The following is a 19,957-nucleotide window of genomic DNA, read 5'->3' on the forward strand; positions in this document are numbered from 1 at the left end:
TCGTTCATCACCTACGCCAGTGTCAACAGAGGCGTAAGTAAAATCTCGTTGCAGCCAATACTCTGTCCCGGCCTCTCCATCCACTTGCCTGCCTGACGATCCTACTTCACTTACCAACACCGCTTTCTGGACCGGCTGGACCGGCTCCCAGAACATTTTGCTCCCTTCACCATCTTTCTTTTTTAAATATTACCTACTCCTTTAGTTTGTTCATAGCTTCTTTTTAAATCAGTGGTTAAGTATTAAAATTTTTAAATAGAATATTCTTTGAATCCTTGCTTACAACACACTGTAGCAAATAATTTGCAATAACAATGAATGCAGACAAGCTGTATCTTTTTATAAGGCATATTTTAAACTTCCACCACCCAAATTGTTCAAAAACACCTTTGAATTTTGGAAAAATGCAGACCCATTTCTCTGGATTTAAACCTGACAAGTCAGTATGCTGTCTAGTGAGACCCCAAATCAGAAAAGACCTGATATTGTGTTTCAGTTCAAATATGGACAAAATGGCCATTTTAACAAAAGTGAAGATCAGAATGGTGAAAATCACCTGAGACCAGGTGAGGTTGCACCATTATTATCTGAAATTTGCATCTGCAAGAGAAGCTTGAAATACTTCGACGCTGTCAAATCTCCTCTGAAACTGAAAGCCCTTCTATGCTTCATGATTCAGTCAGAACCTGTTCTTGATATCATGTACATCATGCAGAAAGGTATTTTATTTATAGGTATAAGCCAGATTGCACATTATACTTTTCAGACAGTAAAGTGCTGTATTGTGTCCTGCTTTTCCTTCCCCCATCTCCTCTGGTTGCTGATTCTGCAAAAATAAAGTAAATGTGTACAAACTCTAGGAGAGCAGCTTTGGTACATCTATCTCAACAATCTTCAAACACCCACCATGCTGGATAAGCCTTTGGGGCTCCAGGCTGATTGTGAGAATAGAGTGAAAAAAGCAATTTTTAATGCCCTGAGATACTCTGATTTGCACTTAATAGGGAAAATAATAAAACCTGCCATTTCTCTTTTTAAATTTAACAGGCATGGCATTTTTTTAAAGAAACAAAATGAAAAGAAAATGACTGGGTTTAATTTTGGAAACATGTCTTTATTTCTGTTTACATGTAAAGCATGAGATCAGGGATCCACATCTCCTGCCAGCAGGAGTGGGAGGACGGTTGTGCCAAGAAAAGGACGGAGGAGATTTACTTTGACTAATCTATTAGATTAGCTCTACTACCTGATGCATTGTGGGGGTCAGCAGAAACATCCCTCCTAACCCCTGTGACTGTGGAAAGGGATCCTCTGCCACACTGGACAAAGCTGCCTCCAGCTGGTAAATCTGTTGTGGTGGGTGGAGGGGGGAGAGAAGGGGCATTGGGGGAGGGGCAGATTAATGCCCCCACAGCGAGGGAGGGATTGAGGCTGCAGCTGGGACAAGCTGCCCTGCTGGGGTGGGGGGACGCAGAACTGGGGCAGGTGGGCTTCTGCTACTGCATGGCACTGCACCACCGGTCAGGGAGCTGCTCTTCCAGTGGCTCCTCCAGCGGCTCTCACTGCTGGTCTGGGAAGGCATGGGAGCAGATCTGCACAGGGCAAGCTGAGCCAGGCTGTGCTCCGGACAGGCAGTAGAAGGTGCTGGGAGTGGGGGCTATGCCCTCCTGCCGTTCGCTCAGCTGGGACGGGAAGCACAGGACAGTGCTGCTGCACTGCTTTAGACAGCGGTGTGCACCCGGATTGGGCCTGGCCCAGTGGCGGGGGCTATGGGGAATTTTAGGGTGGCTGTAGCCCCCCACAAAACCTCACTCCACTGCGCTCGGTGGGGCAGGTGGAGCCAGGGCTGCGCTGCATGCTGTGGCTGGGGCTAGCTGCCTGGAGCACAGCCCGGGCTCCACCTGCCCTGTGGAGCACAGCCTGACAGCCGGTGACTGGGGCTAGCCTCCTGGAGCACAGTCTGGCCCAGCTCCTGGACTGGTGGCGCACAGTGGTGGGAGCCCCAATCCCTCCCTGAGTCCTGCACGCCCTCCCCCCACAACCCTGGCTGGGCAGCTTGTCCCAGCCTAAGCCCCAATCTCTCCCTTGCTGTGGGGACATTGATCTGCCCATGCCCCTTCCCTCCCCCCTCCACCTACCACAACAGACTTACCAGCTGGAGGCAGTTATGTCCAGTGTGGTAGAGGACTGCTGCCTGTACAGTCTATGGTCAAATCTCTGAATTGGCATCGAATCTCTCCGAATCAATTCTGAGGCTTCTGATTCAATTCAGACCTTTTAACAGGTCTCCCAGTTTGATTCTGATTCAGAGATTTGGCTGCCAAATCGGGCCGAATCTCCTCTGAAATGAATCAGCTATCGAGGCTTTGCACAGCCCTACCTGAAAGCATTCACAAGGTAATAGGAAACCACAGTTTTGAATGCTAGAGTGTCATTATATTCCACTTCCTTTCATTGTGAATTGAGGACTGTTTTGGACCCATGCTCTGCTGCAACATCTGCAAGAACCTCAGAAGTCTTTAAATGTCATTCTTAATTCTTACTAATGACGTGTGGCATCCAGAAATTGCTGCTGTCAGGGGGGTGTTCTTTGTCCTCTCAGATCTAAGAGTAAATGTAAGTTGAAATACTTTTCTTTATAGTGTCTTGAATCTACTATATTGCTTCCTCTGCGTATACCCACATACTCTCTAATATCATATTTAACTCAAATAAGTCTCAGGCATATTGAGGGCAGATAGTGGGTAAAAATCTGACAAAAAGCTAATGAGCTCTCCTGTGATTATCAGTGAGGACTATGACTCATTAAATCTCATTTCCTGGGAAAGTCCACATAGGGAGAAGAAATTATCTGGAATAAAGGCCTGAAAACATAATTCGGTCAGATTTATAAGCTTTCTCATTGCTGCTACATAATAATCAGTGCAAACAGAGAAACCTTTTAATGAGATCTTTTCAAACAGTTAATTTTTGGAGGGGGGTTGCTTTGCTTCATTTTGAGAAGCAGACCAGTAAATGCCCTGCTCCCAAATTAAACTTGGCTTTAAACTATCATTTTTGATTTTCAACAGTTAGATTTGAGTGTAAGCCATAAAAGATGGTTGCATGCACTAATCACCTTCAGAGATACTCTTAACTCTGCTTAAAAATAGGCCCAAGATGTCATTACACATAAAGAAGTTCCTGTTTACAATATAGACATAAAGATTTAGATTTAGGATCTACTTTTTGTGGTGTTTTATTGTGGATTACTTCAATATGAGTGATTTCCTTAATAAGAACCTAATCCAAATCAAACTGAACTCAATGTAAAGAGGGTTGGATTGATCACCCTCTATTAAAACAATATTATAAAAAGGGAGTTATGCTTATTTATATTTTCTCTTTGTGAAAGAAACATGCTGAGATGTATAGAGGCAGCTTGCATTTCTGTTCCCAACTTCAGCATTACACTATGTACAGACACTATCTGGAGGGTGACAGGAAAGGAGTTCATGCTGTCTCACAAGTCAGCAAGTAGAGAGCCAAGGCTGCCTGCCCTGAATGTAGAAGTTGCCAGATATCTAAGCCATGCAAAACATGGAGCTGAACTCTTACTGGGATCATCTACACAAGACGCTTTACTGCTCAGTAGTATAGTTAACTTCACAATAACTGTGTATGTCTACATGTGCACACACTGCACATTTGCTACCTGAAAATGCACATAGCAAATTTACCTGCGTGTAGTTACTTAACAGTAATGTACATGTAGACACCAACCAGGAGCAGATTTACTCCCAGTCAGCCCTGCCACTAGGGCAGGCCCTGCAGCTGTGCATGGGGGAGAGGCCGCAGTAGGCTCAGGGTCACCACTGCCCATAGCCAGGACCCTGTGGATGCACTGGCTCCACCAGAGGTGGACCCAGGACCACACCATCCTCCTGAACCAGCTGGTGCTAGTGTTGGAGGACCCTCTGGTGGACACATGGACCTGGCAGGTAGAGTACAAGGCCCACCAGGACGCATGGGACCAGGTAGATTGGGAGTTTCTAGCACAGTTCCTGGTCCTGGAGCATGAGCAGGTGGAGGCCCTGTGAGAGCAGACCACAGTCCTGGGAAGGATAGAGCAGGCCATAGACAATGTCCACTGGGTGCTGGACACTGTCCTGGCCCTGGCAGTCACCTTCATGCTGCCTGCTACCCAGCCCCTGACCCTAAACCTGCCTGCCCCCTGGCAGCTGCCCACCATGTAGCATCAGACCTCCCCCCCTGGGCCTGGGCCTGGGCAGAAGTCCAATGCCATCTTCACTAGCCAGGAGCATCCACCACCACCCAGCCCCCTCCCCCCCCCACCTTGCTTAGCGCTTACCCTGGCTTCACATGGGTGCAGTGTCAGAGCTGCCTGCAGTAGGGCCAGGACTGCATGCGAGCCCTGCTGGCCCTGGACACTGGCTGCTGGAGGGGGAGCCACCCTTGCTGGGGGACCACTGGCCATGGTCACCCCAGGTGACCCCCCCACCCTCTGGGCTTGATGCAGCATGTGTGCCTCCGGGGGAACAGCCAGAAGCTGGGGTGCTAGCCACCTGTACCTGGGCTCTGCCCCTTAGACACCCCTACCCTACAACCCCCCCCCCCAGGATGGCACACAAACAACATTGTAAATAGTTGCATGGGGAAGAGGGTGTTTTATTGTTGATGGGTGGGGTGGGTGGTGGAGGGGCTCTGCTATTGGGGGGGGCTCCCTTTTTTGGGGAGGGAGGGGTGCCTGTTTAATATAAGGGGAATAAAAACTTGTTCTTCTGAGATGCGTCTGCAGTGAGTTTGGTGCTGGTGGGGAGCGGGAGTGGGGGGTGTCTGTGGGCAGTTGTACAGGTGAACTACAGTGGGGAGCGCAGGAGGAGGTGGTCAGTCCATGACTCTTGCCCTGGTGCCCTGTCCCCCAGGGGTGGGTGTATGGCTCGCTTACAGCCTCAGCAGGAGGGAGCCCACCACTGTCACTGCTGCCACATGTGGTGCTCCTGCTGGCAGGCCTCTACTGTCCACCATGCCTCCTTCCCCCAGGCCTTGTGGAAGAGCTTCTCTTGGGCCTCATAGATATTATGCAGCACACAGACTGTGACAATGACCCGGGGAAGGATGTCCCCAGAAGTGGCATCCAGCAGCCTGTTGTTCGTGTCCCTGCTAGGGTCTGGCCAGCTGGATGGGGTCCAGGTGGCAGCTGCATGGCAGCATTGGCCCTGGGATGGTGTGCCACAGCCAGGCAGGTAGTTGCTGTGTGTGGGGGAGCCAGGAGAGCTCAGACAACCTGCCAGCAGTCGGCACAGTGGGCCAGCAGGACTAGAGCAGTGGCCAGCAGGAGCCCAGGGTGCTGGTTGTCACTGCCGCAGGGACAGGAGCAGCCATAGCATGAGGAGGCAGAGGCAGCAAAGCGAGAGCTGCTGCGTGCTGCCCCTGTGCTGTGCATGCTGCTTCTGGCCAGGGAACAGAGAGCGGGGCTGGCTTTTCAAGATGGTTGGCACCTGGAGCCTCAAGCTCCCCCGGTGGCAACAGGGGCTCATTGCAGGGCTGCAGGAAGTGGCACCAGTTTACGGCTAAGAGCAGCAAATCTGCTGCCATGTCCCTGCATGTGTAGACACCTGCTCAGGAGTGTTTACTCGCAAATAGCTTACTTGCAAGTAAACTGATCTCAGAACAAATGCATGTGTAGATGCACCCACTGGATCCCAAAGAGGACTGACTATAATGGTGCGTCTACACATGTCGCTATTGTGACATTGTTACTGCACTATGATTTAATACTTCCTTTTGGAAATATTAAATCACGGTGTGGTAACAACCCATAATGCTGTGCCCTATGCGGGGCACACGGTTATTTTTAGCAGCTGCTTTGCCAAAGCAGTGCACTATATCAGGGGAGCACATCATTACAGTGAACTAATTGCTGGGCACGTGTAGACGTCTGCCTGCAGACACTACATCACCATAGCACATTGCTATGGTGACATAGTGTCATATGTAAATGTGCCCTAAAAGGAATATGATCCGGGGACTCTGGCAATCTTACTAGTTTGCCTTGGGAGCCAGACTCTCCTAGCCATGGGAGAGTATTGTGTTAACAGGAAGAAAAGAGCATTGTATTGATAATTTTGTACTCTGAGTGCTGGGAAGTTTTATGTTATACCCAACTGTGGCATATAGGGCTTTTTGTACCCAAATATTAAAAACACTTGGGTACTTGTTTGCTGCTCCTATGCAGATATCTGATCTCATTGTAGCTTTCAACTTGACACATTCACCTTTTTTAATGTAAGGCAGCATTTATATATTTCCAACATATCAGTTAGTTGGATTAATAATTTGGAGAAAACTTCTTTGGCTTTGTGTGCATCCTAGATTAAATTGAATAGGACATATGTAAGAAGTAAATAATGTTTTTCTAAGTACTGAAGTCAGCATGCCCTACAGTTGTGCTTTTAGTCAGAATAGGAATTTTTCTAACTGCCAACATTTGCTGAAAGTGAAACAGTACTGGAAAAAGGAAAGAAAGGATTTCAGAACCAAACAACTCTCAGATGCTGTGCTAATTGGAAAGGTAATACATTTCAAATATATATAATATGGCCTTGACATGTGCTAACAAAGAGGCTGGATAGCAAAATAGATATGTGGGGGGAGGCTATGAAAGAACAATAGTGCATGGTTGTTCTCCAAATAATCACCATACCTTGATCCTGTGTAAGAGAAGGTGAAATTTAACCATTGAAGATCACAAAGGTGTCAAAATCTTTGGCTCCATGTTAAATATGGAGAGGTCACTAAATTGGGCTAACAGAAAATCAACATGAAATCATCAGAAAAAAGGGATTAAGCAGACAGAAACTCACTTGTAGGAGATATACTGGGTTTGCAACATTTTATTTGAGGTGCGGAATAGTGTAACAACTGCAGAGAATCCTATGGCTGCTCTCCCATGGAAATGGGTTTCTATCACAAGATACCTGGGTGAGTAGCTTCACTCACCTTCAAAATTACTTGGGGAGGATAAAAATTGCTATTGTTCTATGCTTAATGTGTATGAATGTAAAAACTAATAACTTCCTCACTATTCAGGGATTTTTAGAGACCCTTCATTTATTATGTGGTCCCTTAAAGAAGCAATAAGAAATGCATGTACATCTATCTACATATAACCAAGATGTGTTTATATTCTTGAGAGATATGTCAAGTGTAGTACTATATACAAACATTTCTTTTTCTGCCTAGAATGAGAGAAGGGATTGCTCTGGAGAAAACAGTCATGCATTTAAAGAAGAATTTTAATTTTTCAATTTTATATATATATATATATATATATATATATATAAGCTCTGTATGGCAGTATGATCTGATCACCCAGTTAATTCACATTGGCTTAGACTGTCATGAAAGGGGAAGTTGGAAGTAATTTGACATTAACATAGCAATGCAGCACATGTAACTCGGTTTGATTTCACTAGTTTAGATTAGAAATGAGTCCAAGCTCAAAATCTGGGGCAAGAATGTATAAATAGATGTTTAAACACCCCAAAGTTCTGAGGTTGGTGATGCTTTGATCTAAGTTTTAAGGTTAGGCTACTATAAACGGAAAGACCATTTGCAAAATTCAGATGCAGGTCTCCTGGTATTAGACTGTGAGATTTTGATTTTTATCTTAACTCTAGTTTTAAGGGGTATATTGTATGTCGATAGGATTGTAGCATGCCCTCCCTATGGATATATTAACAGTTATATATTCAGCCAGAACTATGTATTGTCTCAAAACTAGATGGGATGTAAACTTTTGCTATGTAATTTGTAGTCATTGGACACCTGTATCCTCCAATTAGGCCACTTTGCTTTGATCTTGTACTAGATCCTCCATAGAGCTTAGGTTTTCTAGTGCATGCAGGTGGCTGGCCACATTTGTTGCCTTATCTCTAAAGTACAGGAAACTACACATAACCTCTTGTCTAAATTGGCAAAACACTAAGCAGGAAAACTGGAAATACATTTATTATTGTGAATAGACAAGGAAGGGGTTGGGAGAGGAAAAGAATGATCTGATTCTATAGCATGAGGAAAGCAGGAGGTGCCTAGAATTTCAGCATCTGCAAATCACATATTTTATAACAAGGGAATGCTTATACCAGAAGTAAAAATGTAAACTTGTTTCTACTGGGAATCTCAGTTTTGGGATCAAAGGTGATAGAGGTCAAAAGTAAATGCTGGTGATACAGGTGGTGTTGTTGATGAATTACCAGTGATTATGCTTCTCTATTATTCAAAAATATTCTTTTCCTTCTGGTAGGGAAGACTCAGCAAAACTTGAAGAGGAAGAGAGAGCTCCTTACCTACCAGATTTGCTGATTAACAATAGTGTAGGGCTTGCTTTAAGGACATAGTTTAAGGTAAGTGTGAAGGAAGGAAAGCTTACAAAAGCACCATGGAATCTTTTAAAATAGAAGATTTTATGATTTTAAACAGTAATTCAGAAGCTGTGTACTACTGTACTGTTGCTTGCTGAGGGTTACTTAAGAGCTGGCATTGTTTCTAACCTTCTAGATTCTGGCATGATACCTTCTACCTGCAGTAATTTTTAGTTTAATTCAGAGATTAAATGCTAGAATTGTAGATGTTATTAATTTGTCATATTGTGGCTAACAATGTGATAGGGACTAACATGTAAAAAAACCAAACCAACAACTCCCCCCCCCCAACCCCACAAAAAAAAACAAACCCCAAAATGTACTTGCTGCATAATTAATCTGAGATATGCCAATGCCACTCAGTGTTGAAATGCGCTGCACTTTAAAGAGAAATGCCTCTGTCCTTTGAAAGGTTAGACAAAGAACCATTACCTTTCAGCATGTAGTGTATACATATAGTAATCTGGTCTGTGGCCTTGGGTACCTGAGGAAGTTGTACCAATTTAACTTAAGATATGATTTCAACCCAATTTAGATCAATTTGTAGAAAAAACTACTTGGACATTAATTTGGTTTAAGGTAGATTTAATTCAGTTCAGTTTATGTTGATTGGACACACATGTGAACTAAGCTGAACTAAGTTACTCTTAAATAAAAATTGGAGTCTGCACATGTGTTTGCACTAGCATAATTAAATCAGTTTAAAATGAGGTTTAAGTTAAGCCAATGTGATTTTTGCATGCAGGCAAGGCTTACATTTATTGTATTTGCTAAAAATAGGAGGGGAACCTAATGGAGTTTGATAAACTGGATTTGCAGGATAATGAAAGAAAGTGTTCAGACACTTACAGCTTGTCTGATGTTTACTGGAAGAAGACAAAATACTTTGCTTTTGACTTGTAGGTGTTGCAAGCCCTGTGCACTTGTGAACTTTTGGATTGAGAAAGCTGGGAAGAGGGGAGGAGTCGGGGATTCCTTCATATCTACTCACTTCAGTCCATCCCACTGAGGAGAGTGAAGTAACTAGAAGAGGTTTAGATGGGAGACAGAGCAGAGATGTATCTGGATTCTTTGAGTGATAGTTCTGAGAGTCTAGTTCGTAGTTGAGTGGGCAGTTCCTTTCCTTTCTGGTTATTTCTTTCAATGTGTAGTTTCAAATTTTGTATGGTTCTATTTTTTGGGCCTCTACTAGGTGGTGGAAAGTTAATAAATTATTACTTTGTGTTTTGAATATGGACATATTTTGGCAAACTTTGTCCTACCACTTCTGTTAGGTAGTGGGATTCTGATTTTTTTTTTTTTTTTTTTTGCCTTGGCAAACTGACAGCCAGCATCTGACAGCCTGGAAAAAAGTTTTAATTGCAAGCACTTCGAAGAGAAAAGGAAAATAAGTAGTATCATATTTGTGGACAAAAGATTCTGATGGGCCTAGTCTCCATGATAATCCTCCAAGGGCCTCTGTGGGCCTGTTGTAAAGTGCTCAGATACCACAGTGATGAGTGTGATATAAATGCCTATATAAATTGATTAGTTATGTGGTGTGTGTGTGTGTGTGTGTGTAACTCCATTTAATGCACGCATCAAATTGAGACTAGACCCCTTAAGGCTAATTCACTGCCTCATTAGAAGCCAGTGAAATTCCTTCAGCATCAAGTAATACGTGTGGATGTACTGGCTTTGGCAAGCACTCTCCATTCTTAGCAAAATGTAGAATTTTAAAGAATTTCAGGGAAACAGTGAACTAGAATAGAGCAACCAAAAATTAACAACGATGAATAAGAGCTTTCAGGCATTTGAACGAATTGGTCAATGAGAATATACGCTAAAAGGATAGGGGCTTCGACATATTTTAACACAATCAATTTATACAAAATATATATTTTACTTAGACTATCTTAAAATCCTGAAAAAGACAAATCTTAAATCTGTCAGACTGACATGTCAACAGCACATTGTGTACTTCTCCGCTTAGCCCTTCCTAGTGGTTTAGCCACTACAGCAGCGATAAATCAGCAGCAAACTAAGTAACCAGATCTGATTAGTAAATTTACTCCCTAAAAATTGTTCTAAAGCAAAATGGGATTATTTTCCTACATAGACCTAGTATGTTTGTCTGTCTGTCTGTCCTTCTCTCACCCTCTGGTTCTGCAAGAAGATTAGCCTTCTGGCAAAGTGATAATGTAATTAACAATGTCCAATTTTTCAAATCAAAAGAGAGCTAGAACTCTGCTCTGGGGCTTGGTTTTCTTTCAAAGACTCTAATGAGGAGGGACAGGCAATTATTATTATTTATTTCACTAATTAGCTGGATAATCATTCATTGTGAAACTCTTCTGTGTTAGAAGTATGTTCCTTGTATCCTTTGTTTAACACAGTTTCCTTTTATCAATTTGAACCATTGTGTGACATCTTTTATTAGTGGAGTGGTAGGGGGCACTTTTCTAAAAAAGGGATAATTTCTGAGCTGTGAAGATAATGCAACAAGAAGCAGGAGTCCATAAAAACATCACCTTTCAGTCTCTGAAGACATAATGCTTTATGATAACCATAAAACATTTTAGTGCAAAATAAATTGCTGTCCTATTCAAATCCTTAAATGTACTACAGTGGATGTCACTGAAGACATACAGCTATTTTTTCCAATGCTGAGATATATTTTATCATAATTTGTGGGGTAGGTGACAACCTTGTACACATGATTGCCTTTTCCTGCTTAGTTAGCTTGCCAAGGTCAGAGTCCTTTGGCCTTTTATGGATATAGGGCTATTAGGAAATAAACAGGATAACAGCACGGCATCATAAGAAAATTCCATGTATTCTTGACTTATGAATTATATGTCTTTTTAAAATGTCCTGGTGTTTAGTTATATGAACTCAGTAAAAAAAATTACTTCTTTTTTAAAAAGTGCTTTAAAGTCCTCTTTATAAAATGTGCAGCTAGCACTACTTTTCCTGGGTTCCTTAAATTTCAGCTCACCAATTTTTAAGACATTTTAGCTAACAACACATTGGTTTGGAACTGCTGCAAATAGAAAAAAGAATGGCATTGGAGTGGGAATACCGTGCTAACTACTGTGATGGGCAAATACCAGAGGTCTGGATTCAGGTAAGCACATCAAATTAATATCTGAACTATTTGGGCATCTTTGGACCTATGCCCACTGGATAGTTCCCTAAAATGCAGTTTCTGGGACTTTTGAGATATTTTGATCCTTCCACATTTGGCTCTTGTTCAAAGCAGGAAGCACAAAGAGATAGACATGACAGAGGCAAATATTAGTAAAGATTATCTGATGGCGACATCTTTTGGATCAAAAACATTAGCCCTGGCAATTTTATTTTTTAGAAAATTAAACAGTCGTCTAAGTTGAAACCATGATAAAATTGCTAAGAATATCTAGAAGAAAATGTGATGTGATGGGTAAAAATGTATTGTTGAGATACATGGCAGAAAAAAAGCAAAATCTTTAAAAAAGCATTAAAATATATAAACTAAATACTTCAAGGTTTGAAAACATATGCTTGTTTGTGGTTAAATGTTACTATATATCTTGAAGTACTTGGGAAGTGTAGTGCTTCTGAAGAAGGCTTTTATTAGAGAAAGATAAAATGGATAATGATGACGTCCTTAGATTTGTTGAGTTTTATTTATTTATTTGCTAGTTAGTTTGTTTGATTTATATGCCACCCTTCCCAAAAAAAAGACTCGGGGTAGATTACAATAAAAGAGAAAAAGAATTTTAGAACAGAATATTAAAATAAGAACAAACGACCCCCTCCCCACCAGCTTCTCTGCCTCTGACCAAAGATAGCATTGTCACCTGTCCAACCAACCTCACTTCTCAACCATAAAGGTAGTTTCTCCAACCCATATTCCCTCCCACTCCCACTCCTACTCCCCTGTTTCCCACATACAGAAGAGTCCCCGCTCCTAATGTCTCTTCCAAGCTCTTCCACCCTTTTCTCAAAGTGGGGCTGTACCTGTCTCCAAAACCCATTTCTCATTCCCATCCCCACAAGAGAAAACACACTGTTCAATTAAAAGAAAACAGCATGTCTCTGTCCTTGGCAAAAAGCACCCAGCTCAGGTGGCCTACAGTCCCTTTTAAAGAAAGGGACCTTTCCCTTTCTGCTTGGCAGGCTATATGGTTTGCATGCTTAGCTTCCCAGCCCTTCCTCTGCTGCAGGTTCAGCCCCAGAGCGTTGAGGGTAGGAAGGCTGTTCGTAGCCTCTGCCACTCTGAGGGCTGCTCCAACCCATGTGGGGCCTGGAAGTCCAGCAGTAGCAGCAGCAGCTATCTTCACTCCAGGGCAACACCCATTAGCACCCAGATACTTCCTTGAAGTATCCAAACTTACCTTGTTGTTCAGGAAGACGGCTTATTTCTCTTTGTGTTTCCTTAAACATTAGTGTTCCCATCCAAGCATGTTCGTATGGGCATGATTAGTAGCTGGAACACAGTTTGGAGTCTGTTCAAGCGTGAACCCATCTGATATAATTATTTTCATTAAGGTGTACAGAAAATCCCAATATACAGCACCTTGTAAATAGTACATAGTATTTTGAGGGTGTAGGCCTTAAAATTTCTCCTGGACTGTCTCTACTCTAAGTGAGTTCTGTTTACTTGTTTATGAAAAGGGCCAAATCCTGTTTCAGCCAACAATAGGTTGTTCAGAAGGATCGAGTTTGTATCCTTTGGCCAGTGCAATACAGGAGGTCTGCTCTCGTAAGCTCATTGCAAGGGATGAATTATTGTCTTCGCTCAATCTGCAACTTGTGTTCGGTCATGTCTAAAGTTATGGTTTCATTTAAAAGTGGTTATAAAAAGTAAATAAATGATTAATGGGAGTTATAAATATGTTAGAGATATGTATTATGTGATATAGCTGGTTATTAGCACTTCAGTAGTGTTATGATAAATGATTTTAAGCTATGGTTATAAGCAACCTATTAACCTTTTTGACTCTTTGACAATTAACCACTTATTAAAAAAACATACAATTTATTAACACATTATAAACATTATATATTTTGCATTATATATTTAATATAAATAGTAACCACCTAATCTTGTCTGAGTTTACAGTATAACTGGCAATTTACACCAGAAAAGAAAATTGTTTGTTGGGGGAAATATTATTACCTTCTTTAAAAAAAAGCACAGGGAAGTGTTCTTTTTGTTGTTGCTCTTTGCTTGTTAGCAGTTTATTTTCAATTTTACAAATAGTAAAAGCAGCAGTAGTGTTTGGTTTTTGGATTCAGCACACACACATACACACACACATCTAAATGACAATATTTAGCAACAAAATTGCTTCGTGTTAACTGTACTGCATTCCTTCATCTGTGGGGACTATAATTTAAAAATAATAAATGCAACAAGATGAATATATGACTTCCATTAATTCCAAATACTGCTTATTTTCAGCACTTTTTAATTATTTCAGTGTACTTCTCAATATATTTAATTGGAGTGGAAGAATCATTCAAATTTCAGACCATTTGCGATTACCAATTTCTCTGCAGCTGTCCATCCAAATTACTGTACTTCAAAATAACATTTCATTCAAGTGCTTCTTTTTTTTCCTGCCTGGTAGAAAACACTGAATTAGTCAAGTAAAAGTGTCTCAGAAGCTGAAGGTGCTGTAAATAAAGGCAGCATGTCATGTGAATTATTAAACTACAAAAGCTACATTAAAAGAGTGTTACAGAGCTGATGTAAACTCAAGGACATTCACGATAAGGCTGAGATTCAGTCCTAAGTCTTTCTTAGTTACCTAGTACTTTAGTGTGTAGCTGAACACCTTGATTGTCCAGTACTGGGGGTCTGAATCTCAGACATGAACAACTGGAGAGCAGTATAGATTGAGCTGATCCTGTAATTCTGGGCCCTGCTACATATTCAAATTAAAGCTGGAGAGAAGCCAGCTATAGAGTTGTTACACATTTCCAAGCACTAACTTCATAGCTGGTTGGCTCTTTTTATAGCTGGGATAGTCTTTTTATTGTGTGATAATTAGGTTGCATATGTAGCCGGTCTAAATTTATTGCACAGTTAACCAGTTAATTGTATAGTATATGTAACATTGCAGGGGCCACTGTCATAGCTCCACTGACTTCAGTTCACTGAGAAGATAAATATAAGCTTAGGGTCTGGCCCAGAATTTCAGACTCTCTGAGGCACTTGCTTTTCAGATTGTCCATGATAACTGATGACACCCTGTTTCAGTTGTAACATACTTGCTGAGAATTTCCTGGGATGATTGGCAAGGTGACGAGATCACCTATCTTTATGGATAACTGCCACATAGAGAGGTTCTATGAAATAAGAGTATTTCTATCCTTACTTTAGACCTATACAAAACCCACATTGAGGGAGCTGCATAGGACCTCTGCCAAGCATGTCATAAAGAGGAATTCGGCAACAGAGTGAGATTTTGGCAATGTGGAATGTGTAATATTACATTTCCCATAATGACACCTTTTAGGGCAGGAATGGTCCTATGTTGGTGTGGACATCAGACTGGCTGAAACACAGCTAAACTTTAATGATACTTTTTCAGACTTAATGCACAAGTGCTTATGTGCCATTCAGCTAGATTCTAGGCCGTTGTGAGGATTTTCTGAGATGCTGTGATGTCTTGAAAGGAGCTATATAATTTAACCTTATTTCCTTTCATGTCCCTCTAAAAAAGGTGGTAACTCCTTTTGCACTTTTTCTAAAGGTTCCTAGTCATTTGGGGCAGCAGCTAGAAGGAAGATCTCTAAATTGGTGGACTATCCTCCAGGAGAAATAGAGCTCAGTGCACTTTCATGAGGATGACTATTCTGTTATCTCTTACAAAGCCAGATATCGAAGCCATCTGTATTAATAAGATGGCAGACACTTACCTAATTTCTCACTGTATTTTCCTGATTTGTTTAACAGGGTCATGTTCTGTGTTGTATTCGTGTTTGTCAGCCACAGCTGCTTCGGTTGTGAGGGCAAAAACAGGCTTGTGTCATCTTCTCTGTGTCTTCACAATCTGTACATGTCCAGTCAGAGTGAGAGGAGTCACGTGAGTGGGGAAAGGTGGTGAATTACCTTTCTGGATTACTTAAAGAACCATACCCTATGAATGGCAAGTCGGTTCTTTTGAGTACTTTCACTGACTTACACATGTTTTCTCCAAGGTCGGTGTTCTCATCCTTGCCTTTAAGACTCTCAAGAGCTCTGCCTTCATTTGAATTTGTACACAAAGTCCAACTTCCTTCACTACTCATTCCTTTCACTTCTCCCAAGCTGGTCATCTCCACTGACCTCATCTGTATGCTGACTGCTTCAAGACTACAATTAAAATGTGTTTCTTGTGTGTCAAATGGTTGCTTTGTATTCATTCAGATCCCTCCTATAAGAGCAACTTCTGCAAAGCCAGCCAATAGTAATCCTTGATAGGAACTTCGAAAAAAAAAGGGCATTTGCATTACTTTGAGACAAATCTTCCAGTCCCTGAATATGTGGTGTACTGTTCCAGGACTGTATTGTAATTTCAAATCTTCTTGTACAGTGGTGACTGTCACTGACCATAGGCAGTTAATTCATAGATTGTAGAGTTGGAAGGGACCACAATGGATCATCGTGTCCGACCCCCTGCCCCTGGCAGAAAAGAGGACCGAGGTCAGATGACCCCAGCCAGATGACTATCTAGCCTCTTCTTGAAGACCTCTAAGCTAGGTGATAGCACCACCTCTCTTGGAAGCCCATTCCAGATCCTGGCCACCCTTACTGTGAAAAATGTCTTCCTAATATCTAACCTAAATCCATTCTCAACTAGTTTACATCTGTTATTCCTAGTCACTCCCTGGGGTGCCCTAGTAAACAGCGCATCATCTATTCCTTGTTGACCTCCCCTAATAAATTTATAGATGGCCAAAAAATCTCTCCTCAGCTGTCTCTTGTGAAGGCTGAAGAGATTCAGCTCTCTCAACCTCCCCCCATAGGGTCTATAACGAAGGTCACTAATCATGCGAGTGGCCCTCTTCTGGATCCTCTCGAGATTCCCCGCGTCCCTCTTGAAGTGCGGTGCCCAAAACTGGACACAGTACTCCAACTGCGGCCTGGCCAGTGCCGCATAGAGGGGGAGCATCACCTCCTTTGATCTATTAGTCATGCACCTGCTAATGCACGACAAGGTGCTATTGGCCTTGTTGATGGCCTCGTTACACTGCCGGCTCATATTCATCTTGGAGTCAGTTATGACTCCATGATCCCTCTCTGCCTCCGAGCTGCTGAGACGGTCACTCCCCAACCTATAGGTGGGGGTTCCTTCTTCCCAGGTGGAGTACCTTACATTTATCTTTATTAAATTGCATCCTGTTTCTCTCCGCCCATTGATCCAACCTGTCCAGGTCAGTCTGAATCTGCTCCCTGCCCTCCGGTGTATTAACTTTGCCCCATAACTTGGTGTCATCAGCGAGCTTGGAGAGGGTGCTCTCCACGCCCTTGTCCAAATCGCTGATGAAGATATTAAATGATATTGGTCCGAGGACCGAACCCTGTGGGACCCCACTGCCCACCTCCCTCCAGGCCAAGAAGGAACCATCCACCACCACTCTCTGGGTGCGGTCCCTAAGCCAGTTGGCCACCCACCTGACCATGTAGGCGTCCACTCCACAGTCTGCTAGCTTCCCAATGAGGATAGGGTGTGAAACTGTGTTGAAGGCCTTCCTAAAGTCCAGGAAGATGACATCAGCCTCGGCTCCTGCATCCAGGCAGTGTGTGACCTGGTCATAGAAGGCTACAAGGTTTGTCAGGCAGGATCTACCTGTGACAAACCCGTGCTAGTTTCCCCTCAGCATCGTTTCCCCTGCTGGGCCTTCACAAATGTGTTCTTTGATTATTTTCTCTAGCATTTTCCCAGGAATAGAGGTAAGACTGACTGGTCTAAAGTTACCTGGCTCATCCCTTCTCCCTTTCTTGAATATAGGTGCCACATTGGCCCTTCTCCAGTCCTCAGGGACCTGGCCGGAGCACCACAAGTGTTCGAACAGCTGTGCCAGCAGCTCACCTATGACACTGGCCAATTCTTTCAGCAGCTGTGGATGGAGGTCATCCAGGCCTGCTGACTTGTATCCATCCAACTCCTCCAGGAGCTCCTTAACTATTTCAGAACTAGCCATAGGTGGACTGGTGCCATGTGATCATCTATCAATGATTGAGGTGGGGGAATTGGCTTGGTCGGTACATAGAAATACTGAAGCAAAGAACTCATTGAAGAGCTGTGCTTTTTTCCCCGCGTCAACCATCAACTGTCCTGATTTGTCCTGCAGGGGCCCTATGTTGCTCTGAGCTTTCCTTTTGCCCGCTATATACCCGAAGAAGGACTTTTTATTGTCCTTGATTGTTGAACCCAGCCTGAGCTCAAGCCCCGCCTTGGCCTGTTTAACTAATTCCCTGCAATAGTGTGCCAGTGAGAGAGATTCCTCCTTGGCAGCTGCTCCCTGCTTCCATTGCCTATACATCTCTTTCTTTGCCCCCAGACTCTCCTGGAGTTCCCTGTTCAGCCAAGGGGGCTTTTTTGCCCCCTTACCTCCCTTCCTACATAATGGGATAGACTCCTTTTGAGCCCCAAGGATCACTCCCTTGAGATACCTCCAACCCTCCTGGACCCCCATATGCTCTATGTTCTTGAGTTGCATCCCCTCACTAACTAGCCTTCTAAGCTTGCTAAAGTTGGCCCTTCTGAAGTCCAACACCTTAGCCCCACTAGTTACTTTACCCACCCTTCGCTGGATAGTGAATTCAACCAAGTGATGGTCACTATCTCCCAGGCTACCGTGAACTCGCATGTTCCCCACAGGATCATCACCTGTTGCTAAAACCAGGTCAAACAAGGCGCTACCCCTGGTGGGACTAGACACCACCTGGGTTAGGTGGAGGCCTTGCACACAGTGTAAGAACCTCCATGAGCGGCTTGTTTTGGCTGTCTGCTCCTCCCAGCAGATATCTGGGTAGTTTAGACCTCCCATGACCACCGCCTCCCTTGCCTGTGTGGCGTCTGCTAGCTGCCCGGAGAATACATCGTCTAGCTCTTGATCCTGTTGAGGAGGCCTGTAGTAGACCCCCACAACCAAGTCCTTTTCCCCTGGCCCCCCCTGGATCCTGACCCACAATGCCTCAGTGTTCCCCTCCTCCACCCATGCCTTAATGGTGGAAGACGTATACTGCTCCTTAACATAAAGTGCTACCCCCCACCTTTTTTCCCCACTCTGTCACTCCTATACAACCTATACCCCTCAATGCCTACCGCCCAGTCATGTGTAGAATTCCACCATGTTTCGGCTAGTCTGACTAGGTCATACTGGGTGCTAGCAAGCAATAGTGCAAGCTCCTCCTGTTTGTTCCCCATACTCCTGGAGTTTGTATAAAGACATTTTAGTCCCCAAAGAGGGCTCTTGGTGCCCCTGTGCCTTGATGGAGTGTGTTCCCTGTATTACTTACCTGGTGTGGTCTGGTGCCTTGTTTATGGCTTACCAACCCCTTAATACTTACCTGGTGCAATCTGGCATCTTGTTTGTGGTTTACCAACCCTGGGCTCTCTTCAACCACCGGTTCCCCAACCCCCATCGAGCCTAGTTTAAAGCTCTTTGGAGGAGATGAGCCAACCTGTGGGTGAACAGATACTTACCTCTGGGAAAGAGATGAAGATCATCATCTCCCAGGAAGCCTTCTCCTTGGAAGTGCTGGTCATGGCTGTAGAATCCGAAGCTCTCCTGAAGACACCAACTCTGGAGCCGTCGGTTGACTTCCTTGATGTGGGCACCCTGGTGTCTCCGGCTGCTGCCAACCGGAAGGATGGAAGAAAATACAACCTGTGCTCCAGTCTTCTTGAGGCTGTCTCCCAGTTCATGGAAGTCCTTCATGATGCGGTCAGGGCTGGTCCTAGCTGCATTGTTGGTTCCCACATGGACGAGGACCATGGGGTAGTAGTCAGAGGGCTTAATGAGAGCAAGAATCGCTCTCATACATGAGTCATTGTAATGGACCATATATTGACATTCCTAATCAATTTATTTTCAAGCCATTAAAATTTGCCTGATTGAGGGCTTGATAAAGTTGAACGACTACTTCACAAATGGTCCAATGAAAATAAGAAATATCCCCCGGTGGGGCCAGCTCTCATCCCCAGTTAATATTTATCCAAAGGGAACCTACTGAGATACAGAAGAGAATGTGTTCTAATGATCTCAGGTATACCAAAGAGTTTTATCTTTTATTATCCCATTTCACGTTACTGAAAACAGGCAAAATGGGATGCTTCTTCCAGTGCAGACATCTTTGGAGGAGCAATGAGGCTTCCAGGATTGGTGGGAGATAGGCTGCATTCCAAATGTGTGATGTACTGGTCTCAAACAGTTCAGCTTGCATTTAGCCTGAACACTCAAGAGTTCAGATTATTTACTCAAACTCTCAGATTAGGCAAAAAATGCAGTAACCACTCCAGACAAATTATGTGGGCAAAACAGAGACACTAGTTTTCTCAAGAACTTGC

This window comes from Alligator mississippiensis, chromosome 11 (assembly GCF_030867095.1).
Source record: "Alligator mississippiensis isolate rAllMis1 chromosome 11, rAllMis1, whole genome shotgun sequence".
In the NCBI taxonomy this organism is placed as follows: Eukaryota; Metazoa; Chordata; order Crocodylia; family Alligatoridae; genus Alligator; species Alligator mississippiensis.